This window comes from Sturnira hondurensis, unplaced genomic scaffold, assembly GCF_014824575.4.
Source record: "Sturnira hondurensis isolate 20B ecotype Veracruz unplaced genomic scaffold, ASM1482457v3 Scaffold0001509, whole genome shotgun sequence".
In the NCBI taxonomy this organism is placed as follows: Eukaryota; Metazoa; Chordata; class Mammalia; order Chiroptera; family Phyllostomidae; genus Sturnira; species Sturnira hondurensis.
The window spans coordinates 5,298,428-5,315,068 of record NW_028074140.1 but is presented as its reverse complement, the minus strand read 5'-3'; the positions used below and the strand labels follow the sequence as shown (position 1 = coordinate 5,315,068).

Sequence of the window (16,641 nt, the reverse complement as noted above, 5' to 3'; positions counted from 1 at the left end):
GTTCGCTCTTTCTGGTCCCTCCTTATGTACACCTGCAGCACAAACATAAAGCTCTTACTTTTTCTGTTTCAGTGTTACCTGAATGCGTGGTTTGTCTGTCTGATTTTAATAGCTCAGAGGACTACCTGAGCTTTCAAACGGAGTAGTGGAGTACCTGTAATGGCACTGGGGTTACCAACCCCCCCCCCCAAAAAAAAAAAACCCAAACCATGGGAGAGTTTGAGCCAGTGCTGTCACTCCCTTAGACCAGGTCCTAAATCCTTTGGCACTTGGAGGGCTGTGCTAGACACTGTAGGGAAAGCCTTGGTACCCTTACTTGGCACAAATAAACCCCGAGGATCTTTGGTCACTAGAGCCACAAAATTTGTAATACCTTTCTGGAACTACGGATGTTTTTCTTCCAGTTCTCTCCACAGACCCCGCCAGGCCTCTTAGCTAGAGAAAACACCACCACCGTACCATCTCCCCATGAATTTCTCTTAAGAAGGTGGACAGAAGAGTGGTTTGTACTTTATACTCGTTGGTAGCCAATGAGCCTGCAGCCTTTTCTTCCGGTCGGCCAGCCGACCAATCCGAGCAAGCTGGTGTAATCTTCGGCTCTACTCGGCTCTTTTCGCTGTTGCGGGCAGCGTGGGGCCGCCGCTAGAGAGACGCTTTCCTTTTTTTTATTTTTTTCCTTGTGTTCACTTCCGGGTCCGGTGCCGATCCGGATGCCCGAGGCAGAAGGATGTTTGACCTCCGGATAAGTGAGGCGCTGCTGTGCATTCATTCCCGGTTGCATCGGGGGCGACAGCAGCGGCCCGGGCGGCGGCTCTCCAGCCACAGACGGCGGTAGGAGGCACCGGCAGTAGTGAAGGGACTGAGTCCGAGTGGAGCTGCGTTACCTTTCTTGCTTGTTCCTTACCCCCTATCTCGCTCGTTCCCTCCCTGCGTGGCTTGCTTCCCTCCTTCGACCGCCAGCGGTGTGATGTGCCGCGGCCGCTGCCCCCTCCGAGGCTGACTGACGGAGCGGGGGCGTCGCCCGAGCCCCAGACCGACCCTGCTGCTCCAACCGCGCCTCGGAGGTAAAGCCCCCTACGTGTTGGCTCCGGGCACTGTGGCCCTGAGGCCGGCTCTTGGTGGCCGCGGCTCTTTTCTTCCCGGGTGAGGCTGGGTGGGCTGGGGTCCCGGGCTGAGTGGGGTGGGGTGCGGCGGGGCCGCGCCGCGGGCTGGGGCCCTCAGAGGAGGGGTGAACTGGGACCAGAGGCGCTGAGGCTCTCGGGGAGGGGGCCTCAGCCGGGAGGTGAGGGCGCGGAGGGCTCGGTGGGCTGGGAGGGGGCCAGGGGCGTCTGGCCGGGTTGGCTGCAGAAGTTGCCCGAGTGGTGCTCGGGAGTGGGTACTGGAGGGAGGTGGGGAACTGGGAAAAAGGCAGGGACTTCTTTTGGGAGGGTTTTTGAGGTCGGGAGTGTAGTTTCCTAGCACTCCTTGATTGTGTCCAGACAATTACCTTCGGAGTGGGGGTTTGGGGTAGGAGGGAGGAAGGCATCGGTCTGTTGGAAGGAGGTGTCAGGGGCCAGCTTTCATTTCAGGGGTAAACTTCCCGTTGGGGCGTTTGTTTGAAGGCAAGGGACAGGGATTTACCTATTTGATAGCGCTTTTGACTTAGCTCAAAAGTTAACCAAGGCATTAGTCGGAGTAACGAAATTACTCTGATGGTTACTGTTACGGTGCAGGTTTGTTTATCCCATATGCAGGGGAAGTGACACAGAAGCGCTGGTTCTTTTGGTCCACTGCCCCCACATTACTTTTCTGTGGGGTGGTGATGGAGATGTGTGTGTTCTGGTGGGGCGAGGGTAGTCAGGCCTGTGGTATGGTCATTCTAGTTCTCCCAAGGAAGGAGGAAAAGTTAATGGTTGGGCCGGGGGGTGGGGAAGAGAGAGAGTGTATGTCTGCGTGGGAGATGGCTACTGTTGCTACACAGTGCGAATTAGTTTTAACTGTTGTAGTGAGTACCAAGGCTGGTCGGTAAGTGACCCGGGTTTTAACCTTTTGTTTTAGAACATCCAGTTGAATTGGAAAAATTTAAACCTACTAGTTTTTAATAACCTAAGAAAAGAAGTCAGTATTTCTTTTGGTTTTGTAATTCTTATGATATGAATGGCATTTGCCCACAGATAGTAAAATATGTTCAACTATAAGTTGGAATCCTTTTTAAAATTAAAAATACCTAATGTTTAAAGCCATATGTATATATATTTTAAGAATGTGTGCTTTTCCTATAAAGAAACATATTGTGGAAGAAAAATATCACAAAAATTATAACAATGATTTAAAATTAGAAAGGTCTGAGGTCAGTTTTTAACAAAACATTTTCTACTAAAAATCAGATCTGGCTTGTGACATTTTTAGTAGCGTTTAGGAGGGGTTTGGATGGAGAGATGTGCTTAGTGTATTTTATAACTATTACTAAACTCTGACCCAACTGTATTCTGAGCTAAGATAAAGTATAGTCATATTTTGTATACATTAGCCTCTATAGTTGCACAAAAGATGAAAACTATGTTTATGGGCATTGGAAGAAATTATAAAATCAATTGATTGGCTTTGACATGGATTATTAGTAGAGTGTGTAGACACTTTTTGCTTTTAGGAAGTTTGCCTTTCTGGGTGTGCATCAGATGTAAATACTTATTAGAATGGGAGCTAGATAGGTCAATTTTAATGTTGATAAATGTGAAACTTTTGGGGGGCTTTTGGAAAGTGATTATCTTTATTGATGATTTACTGTGCTGCTTGACCTCTTCTGCAATAATGAAGTTAAAAATTAATACATTATATAGTTATTAATGTTTTCATCATTTATTTGCAAGCATTAAGCATAAATGGAAAGCAGCAGTCCCTGTACTTCTCTGTGTCCCCTCTGTGATCCCCTCCATGCTGTGACTGGGCCATTATTCTGGTGTAGTTTATTGGTTCAGTTTTTTCAGAATAGAACAGGTGGTTGTTTAGTTTCAAAGGGCTTGACAAAAGGGTTTATCTAACTAAATGCAGGACATGCTAAAATATTAAAAAAAACAGAAATACAGTTCACTTGATAGTTACATTATTGCTAAAACATTTGAAGGTGAGATTTACTATGGATGAAGTGAAATGTAAAGAGTCTATATACAAAGAGAATTGACTATAATAGTGAGGTGATAAAATGAGAAATGTCCACAATTGCAGACAAATAATGTCTAAAGCTTTTTGTTCATCTTAAATACCAGATAACCCTAAAACAATTTAACCCCAAACTTATTTTGTTAAGAGTGCTTAGAGGAATATCATCCTCCCAAACACTGGTGTTTAAGTATGTGTAGAATCACCTTTACAGGGAAGTTTGTTTGATGGTTTTGTTATTTTTCTCCTGGTCTTCAAAAGAGCTTACATTGTAACTGTATTTGTGTTATTTTGAACAGTAACAACAATACCTGTTACAGTGTATTAAGTACTTACTTTGTATAGGAATTGCAAATGCTACTGTTCAGATAAGTGAGTTAGGTGGTATAGGCCTTCACTTTGACCATAGGAAACAGTCTTCTAGAGCAACCAGTTTTATAACTTGGAAGTAGCACCATGCATATTTAAATTAGTTTTTCATTTCTGGCTTAAAAGTCTGAAACTACCAGTGATTATCTGTTTTTCTAATCTTCTTCATATTTGTCTTCTCTGAAGCAGTTAGCAGTTAGTGGTATTGATTGGTATTGTTAATATGTGTCTGGATGTTGAATCTTCAAGGTGTAATTTCTTCGGAAGTAGCATTTTGGTGGTATCTGAAGTTCTCTAATTGTAGAGATTTTGTAAGAGTAGACAGTATGGTTATAGTAACGTAAGCTACTTCAGAGTATCACCTTTGTGCTGATCTGCAGGACGGAACTATACTGGGGATTCTTAATGTGTAGAAATAAAGTCTGTATTATCCATTAATATAAATACCATCCATTAATATGGAGAGCCTCTCAACTACTCAAAAATATGGAATGAGAGAGATAAAGGGGACAGATATGTTTCAGAAACATAGTGGAAGCTGTTGTTCACCTGTGTTTCTTCCAGCTCCCTTTTTAGTGCTGAGATTTAGAAGCTATAAATGTTTGTGTTCACTCACATTGTGGGACGTTAGGAAGGTGTGTAGTGACTTGTTCTTGAACTGTAGTGATTGCCCTGGCTGGGTGGCTTGGTTGGTTGGAGTATTTTCCTGATACGCCAAAATTGTGGGTTTGATCATGGTTCAGGGCACATACAGGATTCAACCAGTGAATTAATTCATAGAGAAGTGAAAAAGCAAACCTTTCTCTCAAATCAGTAAATAAAAATTAAAAAAAAACACTCTTGTAAGTGATTGGTATATTTTCTCACACCATTTCCTGCTTATCAGTAGTTACTAAAAAGAATTCTTAACAATGGACGTGAAGTGTTTATGTATTTAGTATAAGACTTTACACATTTTGCTAATTTTCTTTACTAATGATTTATCACAGTTGTAATTTAATTTAATGAAAATCTGTAGCTCAGTTATGTCCACATCTGGCTGAATCACATCCACATTTTTCATAGGTTTCACTGGAATTAGGTATAATCTCATAATAGGTACTTTCCCTAAACTTCTAATGCTTTTTTTCTATAGTGAGGTAATATCAGACTTAACTGTATTCAGAATCATTACATTTATTTAGCTGAGTTGTGTTGAACCACTTTCTATACCATGAGGGCACTGTTCTCTCTGATGTATAGCCATCTCAAGAGCAATTCAACAAAAACACATATACACAGAAAACCCAACAATTTTTTAAAATGAAATAACATTAAATAATCAAATTAAATAATTAAATAACTTTAATTAAATTAAAGTTATTCTGTGATTATGCTCTTCATCAAGATTGAGAAAATTCATATAGAGTGCCAAGGTGTGATACCTGGCATACAGATAGGCACTGTATAAATCTTAGAGCAGATTCAGAAGTTGCTGATATATATGAGTTGTTACAGGGTTGATTGTTGGGTAAAATAAACGGAGACTTTTAGGAACAGCCGTTTACAGATGAATTCTTTTAACTCCCCTGTTTAACTCTCACAAAAGATGAAGAGATTCTCTTCATTCGTTTACTGCTCGATGCTCATGCTGTGTCACTGAGTAGCAGTAGACCACCCTATAGTTTGTTCTTGAACTTTTATGCCAACCAGTTATTGTATACTAGCTAAGAATTACTTGTGTTCATACCCAACAAATTGTTAATGGCAGTTGTACTTGATTTTGTAATTACGTAGTTTAATGTAACATTGTTCAGTGAACTGTGGAGGCAGAAAAGGTGTTTGCATGAGAACCTAGTGGTCACTTTGAAAACAGGCGAGTAGCTAAATTAACAGTTGAAAAAGGTGGGTGTGAAATAACTTTAAACAGTTAGGGAAAAAACCCCTAAGAATCTAAAAAGGTTCTGCAATAAGACTGCTTTTAAATGTTTGTGAGATGTCTTTCCATGTTTAGAAACAGAAATTGGAAATCGCAGGTGATGAACTATGGTTGAGGTTTTTAGAAAAAGGCAAAATAGAACTACAGTCCATATACCTTACTTAAAGAAAAAGTTGTGGTCTTGCATTAAAAGACTGTCTTGTGAATGTATGTTTTTAGTTGCTATAAAATTTTTAAGGTATGTAGATTTTAAATGATTCCCATTTTTAACTTAAAAGCTGTTAATAAAAATATATTAAAGATAATAATTGCTTCTAAAATATCTAGTTTATATTTTCTTTTAGAGATTTACTTAATAGCATCCTCTTTTTATTTTTTTTAATCCTCACGAGGTTATGTCTATTGATTTTAGAGAGAGAGGAATGGGGGGGAGAGAGAGAGAGACAGGCAGAGATAGACAGATGGACAAACACACGTACACAGAGAAAGAGAGAGAGGGATTGATCAGTTGTCTCCTGTTCATGCCCGACTGTATAGACAGTTTTTCTACCATAGGATGAATTGTTCAGTTATTTTGTCATGTTATCAATTTGTGGCTCTTACATACTTCTTAATATGGTTCCTCATCTGATTTCATATACTGTCTTTCAGCTTTTTTTATAGCACCAGGGTTGGAGAAAAGCTGTTTTATAATTCCAGTGTCTCCCCAACTTGAGTAGGGACTGCTGGAGTGAATTGTTAGAGGAAATGGTCCCTTTGAAGAGGAAATGCCATACCCTTGATGTGTGCTAGGAGTACTTGTGCTTTTTGCAAAGCATGGTGGTCTAACAGCTTATAGTAGCTACCCTTCTTGTCTGCCTACCTGGCTCAGCCCAAGTTGAAAGAACTTGTAGATATAAGAGGGGGAGGTCCAGGTTGGAGAAGGAAAGGTAGATGGTGTATACTATTTATCTGTAATGTGGCGTCACCACATTTCAATGCCTACTGCAGTGGAATACTGAAGTATGGAAGTTGGGCTAGTTTTTTAGAGCTTTGGTTTGCCTCTCTGATTTTCTTGACTAGGATCTTCCCAGTGTGTTGGAGTCATCCTCAGACTGATATCAAGATCTTATCTAGACATGCCTTGGCCAGGAAATCTTTTTGCGTAAGCCTACCAGCATACTCTTCTCCTCGTGTTTTAGTGACCAGAATTAGATTATGTACACTTCCTAATCAGGTATAACAAGGGAAAAGTAGTTATCATAGTTGGTTTTTACTAATTAGGATGTATCTTCTGCAGTTGGGGATGGCATTACATTTCCCTGAATTACATAGTGGAGGGAGGATATTTAAAAAGTGGTGGGAAGGAAAAATATGGGGGAAGTGGATGTTTGAGAGACAATCAATAGTTGACCACTACTTCTGTTTGCTGTAGAATGAGAATAAATAATGCATATAAGTGCACTTTGAACTTTAAAGCTTTTTACAAATGTAACAAATGAAAGATTAGAAAGCTGCTTCTATGTTATCTTAGATATGCTCAGGTATGAATATTTTAGGAGCTAAAAACAATAATTTTCTTAATGACTAACTTTGAATTAATAAAATCCATTTTCTAAATTTTAAGATTATACATGTTTTCCATGGAACTCATAAAGCTATTTTAACTTTAAATTAAAAATTTGTATCTGTAAATTTATTTAGATTTTTTGAGTTGTTACCCTCCCTCCTCACCAAAAATTGCCCACACATTTGGTTTTATTAGATTTCTTTATCACATCTAGGACCAAATAAATGCATGAAAAATGGGAGTTTGTCAATCGATGGAAGGGTGTATTTTGAATCATGGAATCCCAGTTAAATAGAAGGGAAAGTAGGGTTTTTACATATCTTGAGAGCAGCAAAATGAATGAATGAATGAAATATATGAATGATGGGAGAACGGCGAGGCAGGGAATCACAGAATTTTAGAATTGAGAATTCATAGGAAGGTAGATCTCTCATGTCCTAATTGCTAGAGCCTTGTGTGCTCTTTCTGACCAAGAGGTGGGAGATCTTGAAAATGTATTGTTTACTGTGCTCTTTTGCTTAGCGTTGTGCGCTAGTTCCTTAAATCAGTCAGCCAGTTACCTTTAGTGCAGATATCTGTGTTCTCAGGCAATGTAAAATTGTAGCCAGATTGTTTATATGGTAAAGTAAAACAAGTAAATAGATAAGTCTTTTAATCTTCTAAGCAGTCAACATCACCACCACCACCACTACACACACACACACACACACACACACACAAAGTAACCTCAAACATGGCTTGTTTAACTGAAAACGAATAGAGTGAGTGCTTAAAACAATATACATATTTTTATTTTCTAAAGTTGTGTGTTATTGAAAAGATTTCTTTGCTTTCAGTGTCTGTAAAAGAGTGTATTTGTGTGTATACACACACATATGGAGATACATACACACACAATAAATATATAGAATTAATTATTGTAATTTTAAATCTTGTAGTTGTTGCAATTATTGTTCTAAAATGCAGAATAAATTCATCCACCCCCTGGAAGGATATTTTTGTTAATGACAGTTGTTTGTAAATAGTGAGATTTGGTTTGATTTTTACTTTTGTACTTTTTCTACTTCTCTGTATTGTTGGGACTTTCAGGTATCATTATGTATTATTTTTATCATTGGGAAAAATAGTAACTTTTTTAGGATAGAAAGTGGAATCCTGGAATGTTGGATGTTTTCTACCAATTTAGATTTTAACATATAATTGTGCTGTCTTGTGTATTACCTTGAATAAAATGTGCCTCAATACACTGATACTTTGTAATTGTCTTTATTTTTAAAGTTGGGCTTATTAAAATACTTACCTTAGAATTTAAAGTTCAAATTGGCTATGTGCTATCTTTTTATCCAAATGTACTTTATAAAGGTGGTGGAGTTTGGAATACGTTGTAATTATTAATTTATTTTTAAACTGGTTTGGTTTTGACTTGAGGTAGAATACTTGGCAGTGTATTAGAATCTGGTATATTAGAGTCACAGTTATAGCCAGAGTTTCCTTTAGTAAAAAGGGAAGTGAAGATGGTTTTTCCCTTACACCCAGTCTGTGTTATGTTTAATTTCTATTTCTGTGGAATGTTTATTTTTATATTCTAATAATGAATACTTTCATATGGCAGGCAAATATAGTAGGTAATGTAATAAGGAGAGCAGAGAGAAAATTCCCAGTGTTCCACTAGTCTTGTGGTGTCCAAATACATGGCTACAAGGCCTTTTCATAAAATCCCAATTTGACATGCAAAACTAGCCTAGTATTGTTTTAGAAGTGAAATGAGTAGGTATCAGTTGTTGGTGACATTGAAACAAACAACAAATTAGTGTTTATAGATGTGTATTTTCATTAAGATATAGCTTACTTTCTTTTATTCCAGGGGTCTGAAAACAATATGAACAAAATAGAAAAATAGAAATAACTCTTAAAGATGTGGATTCTTGTAATGCCAATTTTCATTTAAATTTGGTAGATTATTTACTGAATCCCTTTTCTGTTATGTGAGTGTGAGGGCATATTGTGGCTAATTTTTAAATATATTTGAGATTGTGAAATTTTTTATAGTTAATCAAATATCAAAATGTAATCAGCTTTTAAAAATCATTCTTTTGAGTATTTTCTGATAACTTCTTGAAAGTTGATGTCTGGAATGCATATTGTGTGCTTACTGTATCGTCTGCTCTTCATCTAAATACCCTACTAATGAAAGTTGTCTTTTGAAGACTGACTAAAGAATAAAATCCTAAAAATTGGGAATGAGATCATTAAATAAACTAAAATATATCTTATTATATGCACTTGTGTAAAATTTTCCAATTGAAAATTAGTATTTTTTTCAGTGACAGAATAAATGAGAGAAGGAAAATGGACAATTTTAAATATAATTCTTGCACTCCTTGTAGGGCTGGGATCTCTACCACTTACTAAAAAGTAAGAAAAAAGGGTTTATGGAGAAGGCAGCTTGTGCTGTCAGGGGTTCTCAGTCCTGACATCACATTAATATTTGTTTCCTGAGGAAGTTAAAAAATGATAGATGTTGGGATTCTACCATGTTAATTTATATTTGAATCTGGGGATGTGACCAGGGTACTCAGGATATATATTAGGATTTTTACAGGTGCTTTCCGGGTTGAACTGATTTTTTCTCTTCATATATATCTCTTAGCTCTTTTTTGAAAAATGACTTTCTTTTACTTCCTTGTTCTCTCTTCAATTAGGAATGAGGATGCCTTGAAGGTGGGGCAAGAAATGCCTAAACAATATTTGCAAGAGGATCAGGTTAATGAAGTGACTTTTCTTCTTAGTTTCATACCCAGCATTCTTAGTAAGGTCACTGTATTTATTGCTCATTAGCAGTTTTTGATAAGCATAGCACCAAAATTAAAAAAATTTTGATGTTTGAAACATTTGTTAAAGGGAAATTTATTAAGAATAAATTAAGACATCAATTCAGATGACCCTGAAAATCTTAAGAAACTGAAGTGATAAGAACAATTATATTTAAAGTTTAAGGTATAAGAAGGCAAGAATTATTGTTATTGGAAAGTTTTTAGTTTTAGGTTATAGTTACCATATACACAGTATCATTGAGTTGTATTTTTCATGTAACATAAGGACGGAAAGGGCCTTAATGGTTTTTTAGTTTTAACTGTACTTTTACTGCTTTATTCTCTTTCTACCATTGTTGACAAAGAACTATGTCTGCTTTTTCCCTCAGTGGAAATGTTGTGTATATTGTACATACTCAGTGAATGTTTACATATTAATGCACTATGGTACTAGAGTTTTATGGTTATTGTATCTTGTTACTCATGACAAGTCAGGGTCATTTTTGTGACTCATTTGATATTATTTCATAGGTCAGGAATACCTTTACTAGTGAGAGCATTTTTCTTGTGACGAAATGCGAGCCAACCATTTTATGAGTTCAATATGTTAAATTTTATTCAATGAACATTTTTTGCATGGTGGTAAAATTGGGTTTGGCAATTCTATAAATTTCAAGGGTTAGATTTCTGCAAACTGCCTTAGTAGGAGATTTTATGATAGACAATTTGAATGGTTATAGTTTACAGGACATGTTATGTGTGAATCCTATGGAAGAGTGTTAGAAATACTGAATATTTTAGATTCACCAAAGTACCACAATAAAGTCAGTACCACGACAGAGAGGTTACCAGGAACATTTGGCTTATACCATTAGTAATGGAGCAGTGGGTATTTTACCAGACCATAATTCCTTATCAACAATTCTAACATTGAAAATGCTCTGAAAACCAGGTTTTTGGGGTTTTTTTGGTACAAATTCACTTTTTCACAAAGCCTGTTGTGAATGAAATCCTGTATCTTTATTTCATATATTTGTAGGTTTCATTGCAGAAACAGCAAATATGTGTTATACTGTATTGTCCCAGATTTTTCTGTGCTGTTGCTGCCTTCTCTAGGGTTTTAAAAAATGTATATGGTGTATGCACATTGTATCACCTGTGAAACCTCTGAAATTCTAAGTTCCAAAACATGTTTCACTGCAAGAACTTTGGAAAAGGAACTGTAGAATACATTATTTTGCTTCTATCCCTTGTGTCTTGATGGAAACTACTCAGCATCTTACTCCTCCAAGACGGAGTTTCAGTAAAATGCTGGTAAATGTCTTTTGCTTTTATTCCCTTATAAATATATACATACCAAGAGGCACTTTATTTTAATGTGTTTGTTTCTTTAATAGCTATTGAAAGCTTTACTCTTTCTCTTGACACCAAGTTATTTACCTTGGTACTTTTGAGGCCCACTGTGGTCCCAGAAGTACTGTATAATTAGGATGCTTGAGATGGCGTATGTTTTGGGTGACTTTGGCATAGCTGAGTATTCATCACATACATGCTTTACTCCTTGGGGTTATATAATTTTACCTCTGTACATGATAACTTCATGCCAAAGAACCTGCAGGCTGCCCTCTTTTTTACATAGCTTGGCTTCCTTTTTCATAACAGAAAGGAGCAGGGGTGCGGTTCAGTGCTTCGGTTTTAGTTTCCTTAAACTTCTTTGTTTTTAAGACTTCACTGCAAAAATCTTTATACCTACTCAGTTTCCCTCCCCCTTCCTTCTCTTATCTTTATCATTTGTCCTCTTTTAAAATAATATTCCTCAAGAAGAGAAGTTCATAACATGGTATTCTCTATCAGGAAAGTGTCTCACTTGTTGAAAAGGTGACAGAAATAAATCTTACTATTGAGCAGTGATTATTGTACTGGTTTTGGAGCTATAGTGTTCTGTGTATGTGGTCTTTGCTTTCTTTCTAGCCTTAAACACTGAAGGGTGATACACTGGTGAGCTTTTTGAGCTGTGATTCTAAAGTGAGGTTTAGAACTTGTATTATTAGTTTACGTATGCTTAATCTGTGTTCTTGAAAGCACTGTAATTCTCTTATAGTATGTATCACACTTTATGTTATTATTTAAGTTATGTGATGTCAGGGTTTGTGATTGTCATCTTTGCCATTTGTATTTCCTGTGTTTGGCACTGAATAGACCTCTAGTGATTACTTGTTTGTTGAATGCATGGATTAATCATTTTATTACTTTTTTACTAAGTCTTTATTAAATTCCTCTGGGGTATTGTGTTCACCCAAAGCGATTTAGTATGCTGCATCACAGTTGTATGAGACAAATCTCAAACAAATAAATGGTCCTAATTTAAATAAAATAACAAACACTAGCATCAGACATAGTTACCTAGGCTTAAAAGTAAAGAATTAGTTACAGAAAGTTTTTTTAAATGCCGTAAGTTGAAATTAAATACATGCATGGGATAGCCAGACAATTTAGTTAAAGCAAGTATTCCATTTTTTGAGAATTTCACTTAATTAGGATTTTAATGTAACACATTTTTAAAGTTTTTCTCTTTGTAAAGTTTCACACACTAAACCACTACCTCTACAATCACGATACAAAACAATTCCATTACTCCAGAATACTCCCCCATGCTCCCCCTTTGTGGTGAACCCTTTCTCCTATTCCTATTTTTTAGCAACCACTGATCTTTTCTCTGTCCTATAATTTTGCCTTTTACAGAATGTCATATAAATTAACTCATGTGGTATGTGACCTTTTGAATCTAGCTTCTTCCACGTCACACAATGCATTTTAGATTCATCCATGTTGTAGTGTATATCAGTAGTTTCTTTTTGCTGCTGAGCAGTATTGCAATATATGGATGTACGTGAGCACGTTTATCCATTTGCTAGTTGAAACATTGTTTTTAGTTTTTGGTGATTCATAAATAAGGCTGCCACAGACACATTTCCGTGTAAGGGTATTTTTTTTGTGTGTGTGTGTGAATTTTAAGTGTTCATTTCTCTTGGATAAGTTTGTAGGGCTGCAATTTTTGGGTCATATGGCAAGTGTATGTTTATAAGAAACTGCCAAACTGTTTTCCAAAGCAGCTGTGCCATTTTGCATTCCCATCAGCTATGTAAAAGAACTGCAGTATCATAAGCTATTCTTAAAATTTTAAAGGCTATTTGAGTGTCTTTTTAGTAATTAGTTAGTTAATTTGATTGAACACTAGGTTATCATGAGAATAACATTAATTCTGAACAGAATGTTTTTATTGCTGGAGGTCTATCAGATGGAGATAGTGGTTTAGGGGAGCCTTACTTTTCAGTGAATGCAGTCTTCAGTAAATTTTGGAAGTATTATTTCTTGCTTTGGTAATGCAACTCAGATTGCTTGCTTTCTATCTATCTATCTATCTATCATCATCATTCTCTCTCTCTCTATATATATATATATGTAGATATAGATATAGATATAGATATCTAGATATTGATATCTAGGCCTTTAACCCTGGTGCTCATTTAGGGGATTATATACCTTTGAATAAATTTTGTGTCTGTCTCAGGCTACAGCACTTAATATGGGAAAGACTCTCATGGTTTAGATTGGGCAGAAGGAATCCTTCCTTTAGAGAGCTTGCTTCTATCACTTGTTTCATGTTTCATTCCAAAATTTTGTAGAAGTCAACTTGATTATTTATGATTTACTGTCAGTTGCACTATTAAGTCCTTCAATGATGACGGTTGAAAATATTAATGTTATCATTTAAATTCCCAAGTGTTAATAGCCTAAAATAAACCTTTTAAATTTGTGATCTTTGCCTGCACTAGGTGGTTACTTGTAATTATTTATTTTTATACATTAGGAAATTAGCACTATACTTAAGAAAGAATGTAACTTAAAAAAATGAGTACTATGTGTGAAACAGGAGTGACTTTTCTGAGGTGCTTTCTCATTTATCTGGCAATATGGAATATCGTGTTACGTAAATTAGATTGAATTTATACTAAAATGTTTTTGTACTGTTTAAGTGATAAACTTTACAAGTTAGTACTGTTTTCTTAGTGTTTTCTAAACATACTCAGTCTTTTCTTAATGGTTCAGGGCTCTCATTCTGAACATCGATGATAAAGCGTTGTTATGCATGGGGGTGTCTGTGAATTTACTGAGGTGTATAACATTGTCTTCCTTGTTTTCTGTCAAATTTTTACAACTAACTCCATTTTTTCCTTTTAAGTTTGATTTCTGGTATAAAGTTTACTAGAGTTGCTTTAAACTTAAGGTGGAGTTTAGGAGCTCTTACTGTTTAATGAACAGAAGGTGCATTTTGTGACCTTCTTTAGTACATTTTTTTCTTCTAGCTCATAGCTATGTTTTGGAGAGTTGAAAGTACAGAATAAATGACATTTGATTTGTTATTCCACTTCATGTAATATTTCTTAGAGCTATGAATTACCTGTCTGCCCATTCCTTTTTCTTTATTTGAAAAAGGGATGATCATATAAATTAACATTCTTAAAGTTCCAAGAGGTAGTTCATTCATTCATTTGCTCATTTATTCAGCAAACTTTTCACCGATATCTGTTGTGTGCTGTGGATTATAAAAGATCATGGGGAGACAGAGTTGAATAAAATATGCTCCCTGATCTTGAGGACATCAGATTTAAAAATGGGCTATTTTAAGAGTAACAACATTTTCCCCTGTGTTTCCTATAAATTGGTAGTGGGATGTAAAGGTTTGGTCAGATTCAATTTCATTTATTTTTTTCTTCCATTAAGAAGATCAAAGATTGTTTTACTTTTTGTGCTGTGCCTAGTTCCATTAATTCATTAGACATTGCATAATGATTATATTTGAATTTTATAATTTCTTATTAGATGGAATATATTTAAAGAGAACATACTCCTTATCGGAGTTGATGCTCATTATTTCCAAATTCCTTTTTTGCAAATTGTCTACCTGCTAAAATTTATATTCCCAGTGCTTTCCCAATCATGCAGAGGCAGACATGGCAAAAATATGAGTCACCCAATGTGTACATTCCCAGCTGAAGTCAAACAAGTTAATGAAGCTTTGCCTTCTTGTTTTACTTTTGGGGCCTATTTAGCTCTTTTAGGGGGTTATTTTGCTGTTTAAAATGTCCCCCAGACATAGTCCTGACGTTCTGTTCAGCGTTCCTAAACTCAAGGAGGCTGTGATGGACTTTATGGAGAAAATACATGTGTTAGATGAGCTTAGTTCAGGCATGAGTTATAGTACAGTTGGATGTGAGTTTAATGTTAATTATTCAGCAGTATATATTCAATGAGGTGTCTTTAAGCAGAAACACACATTAAAACAAGGTTATGTATTGATTAACATGTGAAATGACCATAGGCTTATAGAACCCTAACCCTATATTTTTCCTAAGAGCAATGGCTCAGTGTTTCCTAATAGCAATGGCTATTTCAGTATTTGCAACAACTTTATGGAACGTAATTACTGCAAATCAACTGTTTTTGGTTTTGTTGAGGTCAGAAGAATATCCTTTTTTAATTAATATAAAAATATGCTACAGAAAGCTGCAGTCATGGAAGTAGTCATTAAGAGGCTTGATGAGACCTTTTTCTGGGGCAAGTTTATTGCTCCATCTCCAGCACCTTGGACTGTGTCTGGTACAGAATAAATACTTAGTATTTGTTGAATGAAAATAAGTGCCCCCAAAGAAACATGACTTTCCTTTGTGGCTTGGAGTTTAAATTTAATATTATTCCTGTGGTTGGGGTTTGTAATCAAACTAAATTTATAGATAGTGAGATGACCTGCTCATAGAGATTGATATGGTGAATATTTCAGTGATATAAATTTAGTATGACCTCTACTTGATTTTTGATTCCAATACTTAAAGGGCAAGAGATCAGGGTTACCTATGGTTTCCTTGGTGTACATACTATAATAAGTGATTAAGGGGCTAGACATTTTAAAATTAAACAGTCCTTCTTTCAACTATTGAGACTTCATTAGCTATGGAAAGGAGTATTATCAATGAGAGTATAAATTCACCCATGAAATTGAAAAGAGGAGACACAAAAGACATTTTGAGAACCTATGAAACAATCATATCTTAATTACTGGAGAACAGTCAGACCTGGGTAATTAGAAAATTTATTTTGTTACACTTCTAGTAATATTTATATATATTAAGAAAATTTAGATCTTAGTAAAAGTTCTCATTTCAAAATGGATATAGTTATTACTGATTATAATATAGTATGTTTTGACAATCCTATGCTAAGTTTCTTTCAAACTTAGAAATATTTTTTGACCACAACTCATGGAAATAAATTTACCACAACCTATAGAAATGTATTTTACATGGTGACCCAGTAATACATGTACATTCATATAAAAAACAAAAGAAAATCTCATTAAACAAAAGTGTTCATATTACATATGTGCACTCCATTTTCTTTTCTATTTGAAAGCATTTCGTTGGACGAAACGGCTACTTGGGACCTATTCAATTGTTTTAGTGACCCACTAATGGGTCATGATCTACAGTTTGGGGAACACCGCTCTAATTGGATTGGTGATAATTTTTAAAGGCTACAGTATCCTGGATCTTAATAGGAATATACAAGGGACATCACTCAAATCAGATTTCAAAAATGTAAAGCGTTGTAATGATAGTCACTCAATATTTTTGAGACAAAGTAAGTTTCTGTAGCATGTAATTAGAAAAATTGATCTCCATTTTTGACATTACAGTTAATGATTTAACTTTTTAAAAATAAGTGTTTAGTCTTTTCTTAGACAACTGCAGTTGAGCTCATGCCAGAAACCAGTAACTGGGACATTTGCTGCTAAT

At 35.9% G+C, this 16,641-nt stretch overlaps 1 protein-coding gene across 8 annotated transcripts in view; it reads left to right on the top strand.

The window, feature by feature from the left end:
- The first annotated feature begins 652 nt into the window (after positions 1–652).
- The window catches only part of CSNK1G3 (casein kinase 1 gamma 3), a 105,699-nt gene continuing 89,710 nt past the window's right edge, over positions 653–16,641 (top strand). For 3 of the 8 annotated variants that reach the window (XM_037028694.1, XM_037028703.1, XM_037028684.1), the window contains exon 1: positions 653–1,064. The gene's annotated coding sequence lies outside the window, so the exon portion shown is untranslated. The remainder of the gene's footprint in view (positions 1,065–16,641) is intronic. The other 5 variants (XM_037028730.1, XM_037028720.1, XM_037028747.1 and 2 more) reach the window with 3 other exon arrangements.